The following is an 8,839-nucleotide window of genomic DNA, read 5'->3' as shown; positions in this document are numbered from 1 at the left end:
CTCCTATGAATGTGTGTCACTTGGAAAGGATTGAATGCTTCACATGTAATGTGAATTCTTTTTCTTAAATTAAAATAACAACTAAGATTAAAACATATATGTCAAGATTCAAATACTGAAAAACAGGAAAAATTTTAAAATAATATTTATGTATGAAGAAACTTTTTCCTTTTATTTAAAACATGCTTACAGTGTATAGCTCAAAATTATTAACTGTTATTCTTAAAATATGCCACTATAAAAATTAAAATATTTATATTTATATTTTATAAAGACATGTAATAATTTTAATTTAAAAATAATCCTTCATTATTTCTTTCTTTCAACACTCATGATTGATTTTCTTTTTTATTCTTTCCTCAAGTCTGAATAAAATATTTGAATATTATTTGTATAAAATAAACTGAAGACTGTGTAAATATAATTTTCTAGGAAAATCTATCGCACTACGTACCCAGGTTTTATATTATATGCAGAGTGTGGATGACTTGTATCACTTAAAATCCATTATGTCTTGATGTTATAGTTTTCCATATTTTACTTCCTATAAATATTTGATCTCTCATGTTAGTGAATACTCAAATACATCTTGTAGTTTCAGTTGTTTATCAATTTCTTCTGTTTATTATTTATAAACTAAAAGTCAAAATGCCTCTTGGTATTTTAAAATTATTAATGAGTAACCAAAGATACATTTTTAATGGAGTTTTACTTTTCAGAACAAAATGCTTAATTTACCATTCTTATTATCATCATCTTTTTTTTAAGTCATACGAAACAATAGGCTTTGGTGTGTTAATTTTTTTGAATATAATAGCAATTGAGAATTATTATTTTATAATTAAACTTCATATTTTTATTTATTATGTGAAAGTTTCAAACATAACTTGATATTTTTGTAATTTCTAATAAAAAACAAGGAAACAATGAATTTATAAAAATAGAATTCTATTTAATTCTTTTTGACAGAGGATATGGCAATTAATATCAAGAAACATATTATACTTTGAAGGAAAATACGAACTTCAGAGAACTTTCACACATAAGTATCAACCATTAGCTAATTTAAAAAGGTAAAAAGAGTAAGACATATTTCATCTATGGGTGTACCTAATTTAAGAACTGCCCAGGGTGCTTTAAATGTTGCAATGTAGGGGCGCCTGGGTGGTGCAGTCGGTTAAGCGTCCGACTTCAGCCAGGTCACGATCTCGCGGTCCGTGAGTTCGAGCCCCGAGTCAGGCTCTGGGCTGATGGCTCGGAGCCTGGAGCCTGTTTCCGATTCTGTGTCTCCCTCTCTCTGCCCCTCCCCCGTTCATGCTCTGTCTCTCTCTGTCCCAAAAATAAATAAAAAACGTTGAAAAAAAAATTTTTTTAAATAAATGTTGCAATGTAATTAATATTTTCTTTATTGAATGAAGTGCTACCTAGAGGAGCTGAGGAGGTAGCATGATATGATCTTATGAAGAGCTTCAATATGCAATGATATTATCCTGATTTCCACTGTGCAAACAGACATTTGGAGGATTTGAGTTCCGTGACTGAAATCACATACTAGGTATTGGAAAAAATAGGAGGTTAGAAGATATTCTGGCTCCAGAACCTGGACTCCTAACTTCTCTACCTGATGGCCTCCCTTTCATATATATCCCTCCCTTTTAGAAAGACAAAGTCTACTTCTCAATCAAATAAATGACGGGAATCTACAAGTTATAATTTCCTATTAAAAGGGGAGAAGGGAGCCAGTCATGAAAATGATCAGTGGGGAGGTAGCTAACTGAGCAGGGAAATTACCAAGGCAGTGGTTGATATCACTGAGATTGTAGCAAAATGAGTCTTACTAACTAGGAATGTCAATTTTGTGGAGGGTGAATTAGAAGCAAAGAACACGAGTAAACAAGTGCAAGTATCAAGTGCAAGTATACAGACTAAAGGTTGTGATGTAACAAGAGTATAAGGAGGAACACAGCCACGAAAAAGTTGTGTCAGACAAAGGAAAGAGAAAAAAAATTGGAAATCAGGTAAGGGTTCATGGCAGAAATAAGCCTTATTACTGCATTTTTAATTTACTTAAATTATTTAATAAAATAAATTATTTGGTCAATCTAATTAGAAGTCTTTTTTGGTTTCTTTTTAAAAACAGTTCTCAATATGCCCATTGATTATTTGCCTTCTAGATATTGACCATGACTTACTACTTATATTTTATATACTTTAAAAAAAAACAGCTTTGAATTTAAAGAAAATTGGAACAGATAGTACAGAAAGTTTCCATACACCTTATCTCCCACTTCCCATACCTCCAGTGCTTCCCCCATTACTATCATCTTGCATTAATATTGTATATTTGTAACAATTAATGAATGAGTATTGTTACATTATTATTAACTAAAGTCCATAGCTTACACGAAGATTGGCTTTTTGTATCGTAAATTTATATAGGTCTTGACAAATACATAATGTCAGGTATCTACCATTACAGTGTCATACAGAATCATTTTGCCCCTCTAAAAATCTCTGTTTATTCGTCTCCCCCAGCTCCTAAAAACGTGTGATAGCCACTGATCTTTTTTCTGCCTCTATAGTTTTGTCCTTCCAGGATGCCATATAGTTGGAATTATACAGTATGTGGCATTTCAGACAGAGTTATTTCTCTTAGCAACAATGCATTTAAGTTTCCTCTATATTTTTCATGGCTTAATAGCTCATTTTTTATTGCTAGCTAAAATTCCATTGTGTGTATGTACCACAGTGTGTTTATATATTCACCTATTAGTAACCATCTTCGTTGCTTCCAGTTTGGGCAATTATGAATAAAGTTGTTATAAACATTCATGTGTAGGTTTTTATGTGGACATAATTGTTCGACTTCTATGGGTGAATACCAAGAAGCACAGTTGCTGGATCTTTGAATGTGTTTAGTTTTGTAAGAGACCCTCAAGCAGCCTTCCAAAGTGGCTAGGCCACTTTGTACCCCACCAGCAACGAATGAGAGTTTCTATTGCTCTACTTCTTCAACAGCATTTGATGTTACCAGTGTCTTGGATCTTGGCCATTTTTAACAGGTATGTAGTGGTATCTCATTGTTTTGTTAATTTGCATTTCCTTCATGATATGTGATTTGGAGCATTTTTCATGTTTATTTTCCATCTGCAGATCTACTCTGGTGCTATATCTAAGGTCTTTGGTCCATTTTAAATCAAGCCATTTGTTTCTTATTGTTGAGTTTTAAGAATGCTTGATAGATTTTGGATTATAGTCCACTATCAGCTGTGTCTCTGCAAACATTTCCTTCACAGACAGTCTGTGACTTGTCTTCTTATTTTCTAGGCATTTTCAGAGCATAAGATTTTAATTTTAGTGACATCCAGTTCGTTAAATATTTCTTTCATAGATCATGCCTCTGGTGTTGTATCTAAAAATATTGCCATGCCCAAGGTCATCTACATTTTCTTCTGCACTATCTTCAAGGAGATATATGTATTTACATATACATTTAGGTTTATGGTATATTTGGAGTAAATTTTGTGAAAGGTGTGCGATGTTCATTTAGATTCTTTTTCTTTTTCTTTTCTTTCCTTCTTTCTTTCTTTTTTTCTTTTCTTTTCTTTTTTTTTTTTTTTTTGTATTTTGATGTCCAGTTCTAACACCATTTGTTGAGGAGACTATTTTTGCTTCGCAACATTGCCTTTGCTCCTTTGTCAAAGAATTGATTTAATTATTTAAAAAAAAAATTCATTCATCAGAGTTTTGTAGTTTTCCTCACTTAGATTTTGATCTAACATATTTTGTTATATTTGTACATGGGTATTTAGCTTTGACAATGTGAATTTATTTATATTTTTTATTAAAATATTTTTAATGTTTATTTCTTTTTGAGAAGGAGAGAGAGCATACATGATGGTGAAGTAGAAAGGATGGAGGAGTGTTCAGTAGTCTTACGATTACCTCTAAGAGCTTTAGATCTTAGTGAGTCTATGCCTTTGGATTGTCATCTTCATAAAAGTTTCTGGGTTGTTTTGCTTTGTATTGTTTTGTTTTCTGTCCTTCCTTAGGTGGAACAAGAGATGAGTATTTCCCTTTTCCCAGTTCACTTGGAATCTGATAATACCCCTGCGGGTTAGGCTCTGCTTAATAAGCTTTCCCTGAGAGTAGGCCTTGTTAAGAACAGAGTTCTCTGACACATTTCAAAATCGTTCTTTTTTCCCTTTCTCCTGCCAGAAGCACAAGCAGATTTTTTTTCATGATATTTGCTGTGGAAACCTGTCCAAGGTCCTAGTGATAAATCTCACAATAGTGTGGGAGACCCCGTATGATGGGGTCGCCTGGAGTTTTTAATTCTCAGTATCCTTTGCACTGAACCTCCAGCAATTTGTCGATTACAGTTCAGGACTTCCTTCCCTGGCACTTGGTCCTTTGGCAGAATCCCACATGGGTCGCTGCTCTGCTAAGCCATGACTTCTGTATACGCCTGTCTGTCACTCCAGTCTTGCAAACAGAAGTTTGCTCTGTGCCTTTCACTCTCTTCTAAATCCAAGAAGAGTTGTTATTCCGTCTGTTCCACTTTCTGTGTGTTATTAAGCAAAGTACAACTTCTATGCGCCTTACATGCGGAATTAGATACCTCTCTAGTAGTTTTTAACTCTCAAGGTAGCCAACACTCAGCCTTCAGCAATTCTGTAAAGTTATCATTTAAATATTCCTACTGGCGGGGCGCCTGGGTGGCTCAGTCGGTTAAGCGGCCGACTTCGGCTCAGGTCATGATCTCGCGGTCCGTGAGTTTGAGCCCCGCGTCGGGCTCTGTGCTGACAGCTCAGAGCCTGGAGCCTGCTTCGGTTGGGCGTCCGACTTCGGCTCAGGTCACAATCTTGCTGTCCGCGAGTTCAAGCCCCGCATCGGGCTCTGTGCTGACAGCTCAGAGCCTGGAGCCTGCTTCGGATTCTGTCTCCCTCTCTCTGACCCTCCCCCGTTCATGCTCTGTCTCTCTCTGTCTCAAAAATAAATAAACGTTAAAAAAAAAAAATTTAAATATTCCTACTGGCTCCAGTGGCTTTCACTTTAGTTAAGCTAATCATGGCTGCAACCTTTATTCACCTGTCTCTCCATGTTTTGGGGTGGTGGTTTACCATTACCTTAATTCTCTGAAGAATCTGAGGAAAGGTTTAAGAAATAAAACACAATCTACGGTGAAGAATTGACTAAGCTGTGGATCTTTAACCTGGCTGTAGAATAGAGTCACCTGGGGAGCTCTTAAAAATCTAAGCACCCATATCCCTGCCAGACCAATTAAACACCAGTATTTCCCAGGGTGAGACTCAAACATCTATATCTTTATAGCTTCACTGTGATTTCTGTGTATGGCCAGGATTGAGTGCTAGGCCTAGACTGGGGCAGAGTGTCTAGATCAAGATGCCTGTGTTTGAATCACACCTGTAGGGCTTTCCATCAATGTGAAGCTGGACAAGACTGTGAATCACTCTGTGTTGCAGTGCCCTAATCTGGAAAATGAGAATAATAATATGTGGCTTATAGCTTTGATCTTGGCACATAGCGAGTGCTATATGTGTGCTACTTTTATTTTTATAATTATTATTACAGACTTGGACATAAATTGAACATTAGTGATGCCCCCGGAATTCTGTGTGCTCTACCCTAATGACATACTGTTCTTTGCCATCCCCAGAGGTGATTATTAACTTGAATATTTTGTTTACTATTGCCTTGCTTTCTTTTCTATTTTATAATTTCAGTCCTTTTCATTATTGCTGTATTATACACCTAAATAATTGCTGTGTTTCATGTTTACAATTTTTATGAAAATAAAATCATACCATAATTAATTTTTTGTGTTATGCTTCTTTAATCTACATTATATTTTTGGTATCTACTTAGGTTATCACAATTACCTGTAGTTCATTCATTTAGAGGGCTCTACAGTGATCCATTTTTTGAATATATCACAATTAGTGTATCCATTCTACTGTTAATGGACGTTTGTTTTATTTCCAGTTATTATTTTGTTGTTATCATGGAGAAACATAGTGCTAAAAATATTCTTAAACATAAATCATGGTGAATTTTCAGAATAATTTCTTTAGAAGATATATTTAAGAGTAGAATTTTGGGGTCATAGTTTGTGTATGTAGTTGATTTTCTTAGGCGATACTGAACTATTTAATAAAGTGGTTTTATTAATTTGCACTTCAGTTGATGAAAGTAAATGTTGCTTCACATTCTTGTTATCTTTTGACATTGTACAATTTTAGAATTCATGTCATGTTTACTGGTATATATCATTTTTTTCCTTCTTTTTGGAAGTGCCTATTGAGCTCATCTGCCCATTTTTCTATTGATGTACTCCTCTATATCTATATCTTAGGAGATTTTTTAAAAGAATAAATATTAAATATCAGTTCTTGGTCATTTATACCTGTAGTAAATAACTGCCAGTTATAGATTGCTGTTTCATTTTTCTACAGGATCTATTTATTAAAAAATGTTATTAAATTTTAATTTAATAAAACCTGTAAAACTTTTCCTTTTGTTTTGGGGAGGCATATTATTAAAAAACTAAGGCTTAGGTTTCAGATTAGGCCTAAAGTTATTCCCTAAAACTAGGTTATGAAATTATTCCTCTGTAATGTTTTCTAAATGTGTGGTAGTTTTACTCTTCTCATTTTGATCTTTAATTTAACTTAAATTATTATTTTTGTATCTGGTATGAGGTAGAGGCCTTGTTCTGTTTTCCATATAACTAAAAATTCCATTATTTTTATACTCCAACCAATGTCCATACAAATCTGCAAACTTACTATATATGCATTTATATAGGTGTGTGTATTTCCCCTCTCCTCCCCACCCCTGATGCTCTATTCTGTTACACTGAGCTATCCCTGCACCAATACAATTGCCTTAATTACTGAAGTTTTATAAGGCTTGATATTTGATCTCACTCCCTGCTTGTTCTTCCTTTCCTTTAAATTGTACTTTGGTGATGTTTAGTGTCTTATTAGAGAAGCGTTCACATTTATGAAGGTTCTTACATGGTCTTTATATGGAAACGAGAAGCAGACTTCTAGAATTTTTATGATAACCCTAAAATAGTAGAAAAAATTGTTTCATACTTAGTCCTATCTTAAAATTTGCCTCCAGGCTTTTCCTTCTTATGGTAAATTCAAATTATTTTTTTAACTTGTTCACTCTTGTCTAATGTTTAGTTTGTCAGTACAGCTTACTTCTGCTTTTCACAACATCTTTGCTATTCTGGATATAGTATACATATATCTTCAAGGTTCTTCCTGTCATTTATATATAAAAACAAGTTTAAATCAACTGAATAATACATATTTAGTTACACTTCCTCAAGCAACAGTTATGTGATTCCAAATTTTTCTATACATTAAAAGGTATATTTTAAAATTCTTCACTACAGTTGACATATTAAAAATTTTTGTTTCTTAATGTTTTTATTTATTTTTGAGACAGAGAGAGACAGCATGAGCAGGGAAGGGGCAGAGAGAGAGGGAGACACAGAATCGGAAGCAGTCTCCAGGCTCTGAGCCATCAGCACAGAGCCCGATGCGGGGCTCGAACTCACAGACTGTAAGATCATAACCTGAGCCGAAGTCGGACGCTCAACCGACTGAGCCACCCAGGTGCCCCTACAGTTGACATATTTTAAAGTGTGATATGTCAACATTGACTTAATTTTTCTTAAAGTAATGTGAAGAAAGCACATATTGACTGATTAAAAAAAGATTTTGTTACATTTTATTGCATCTTGTGGTTTAATTTAAGTAAGAGGTAATCTAATTAACATGTTATTAAATGTTTATTTATTTGGAGAGAAACAGTGTGTGTGTGCACATGCGCCTGAGTGCTATCAAGCAGGGGAGGGGCAGAGAGACAGGGAGAGAGAGAAACCCAAGAAGTCTTCGTGCTATCAGCACAGAGCCAAATGTGGGGCTCTATCCCATGAACTGTGAGATCATGACCTAAGGAAAATCAATGGTCAGATGCTTAATCGACTGAGCCACCCAGGCACCCCATTTAACATTATTAAAAATATTTAAATTATTTTTAAACAGATTATAGGAATTAAAAACAAATGAATTGTTTATAAGTTATAGACAACATAGTGAGTCCACTTTTTATATTTCTAATTTCTATATTTTTGGACTCTAACACCATAAAGACTTCAATATTTGAGTATAATATGTACATAAATATATGTATGTGTGTATGTGAGTGTGATATCTAAATAAAAGCATGATGGTAAAGAGTTCATTCAATATGTATTTACCAAACATAGAGTATGTACCAGAACCTAAGTTTGCAATTATTCAGGATACAATGGATAAAAAATATGTACCTTGTGACTTTAGGTAGCTCCTAAATTAATGGAGGAAAATTGATTCAATGTAATGGCTACCCTTTATACATACTAAAATCAAAGTCTAAACAAAATCCTATGGGAATATAAAGAATAAAATGATAGCATGCAAACTCAGAAGAGTCTCCTCAAAATCTGTGAAATTTATATCAAAGAAATTGACATAGAAGTAGCTAAAGATCCAGGAATTTTTCACCTAGTGAAAAGAGAGTGGTTTACATATGTTGGATATCCTAATCTAATGTGTTCCAGAATGCATTTGAAGTTTTTGACCTAGTCAGATATGAACATGGGAATTTCAGCTCTGTGACTTGAGAATTTAAATTTAAAATTTAAAGTCAGAAAATGTTGTATCTATTTCTAATTTTTCTCAATAGAACACATTTGTTATGATTAACTTCTTACAAACATATTTCTTTATAGTTCAGTTAACACAGGAAATTTGCTTTA

The sequence above is a fragment of the Neofelis nebulosa genome, chromosome 1 (assembly GCF_028018385.1).
Source record: "Neofelis nebulosa isolate mNeoNeb1 chromosome 1, mNeoNeb1.pri, whole genome shotgun sequence".
NCBI lineage: Eukaryota > Metazoa > Chordata > Mammalia > Carnivora > Felidae > Neofelis > Neofelis nebulosa.
This window is presented reverse-complemented; position numbering follows the sequence as displayed.